Source organism: Calidris pugnax, unplaced genomic scaffold (genome assembly GCF_001431845.1).
Source record: "Calidris pugnax isolate Ruff unplaced genomic scaffold, ASM143184v1 scaffold22, whole genome shotgun sequence".
Lineage (NCBI taxonomy): Eukaryota > Metazoa > Chordata > Aves > Charadriiformes > Scolopacidae > Calidris > Calidris pugnax.
This window is the reverse complement of record NW_015090763.1, coordinates 369,463-370,651: the sequence shown is the minus strand read 5'-3', so window position 1 is coordinate 370,651 and position 1,189 is coordinate 369,463.

Genomic DNA, 1,189 nt, shown 5'->3' with positions numbered 1-1,189 from the left:
ATGGCCGCGTTTTGTAATGGTTTGTACAGGAATAAATCTTGCTGCAGTCTGTTGCCTTGGGCCCTGGCTGCGGGCTGGGTTTTTGGGGCTGGGCAGCGTGTGCTGGGGGTGCCATCATGGGGGGGCGGGTTGTGGGACCCCCCTCCTGTGGCGTTGGTGGCTGTGGGCACGCAGGATGATGCGGGAAGGGGACCAGCGTGGCACCCGTGTTCATCCATAGGGTGACCCCAGCTGCGTGCCCCGGGAGCAGGTGGCAGCTGAGACCTCCCCGACTCGTGTCACCCCCAGCCAGGAGTCAGGGGGGTGTTGGGAGGAAAGGGGGGGTCTCTGCAGCCACGGAAGGGGGTGGAAAGGCAGGTGAGGCCACTGCACCCCCGGGGTTGGTGGGGTGGGGGTGCCAGGAGGGGTGCTGCAGTGGATGGGGGCACAGGGATGGGGGCATGGGGACGGGGATGAGGACACAGGGACATGGGGATGGGGACATGGGGACAGGGATGGGGACCCAGGGATGAGGATGGGGACACGGGGACGGAGGATGGGGATATGGGGACAGGGTTGGGGACATGAGGACAGGGATGGGGACTCGGGGATGGGGACTCGGACAAGGGGACACGGGGATGGAGGATGGGGACATGGGGACACGGGGACAGGGATGGGGACAGAGGATGGGGACACGGGGATGAGGACAGCGGTCACTTCCATGGGGTGGGGACAGGTGGCACGGGGCCCCCCGGGGATGTCTTAGGGGACCCCAAACCCAGCAGGACCAAGGCTCCCCCCTGCAGATGGGGGAAACTGAGGCACCGGGGGGGGGTGTGTCCTCACCCCTCGGCCGTGCGGTGACTACGGGCATCACAGCCCCTCGCCGTGCCGGTACCGGGAGGACCGATGCTCTGGGGGGCGGTGTTGTGTGCCCCCCCCGGTGCCCCCCCCGTCTCTGCCCGCTCCCGGCATGCAGCGCGGCGCCAGCGCTCTATATATAGCGGTAAAAATAGCCGGGCAGGAGCGCAGGCAGCGGCACAGCCTGCCCGGGCCCCCACCCAGAGGTCAGTGTCCCCCCACCTCAAACCCCGACGGGGGTCCCGGTGCCACCACTCGGCCTTTGGAGGGGGGGTTGGGGGTCACTGCGGCACCGGCCTCGGCGGGGGGTTATGGGGGATCCTGTGCCCGCCCGGTCCCCGCCCCCGGT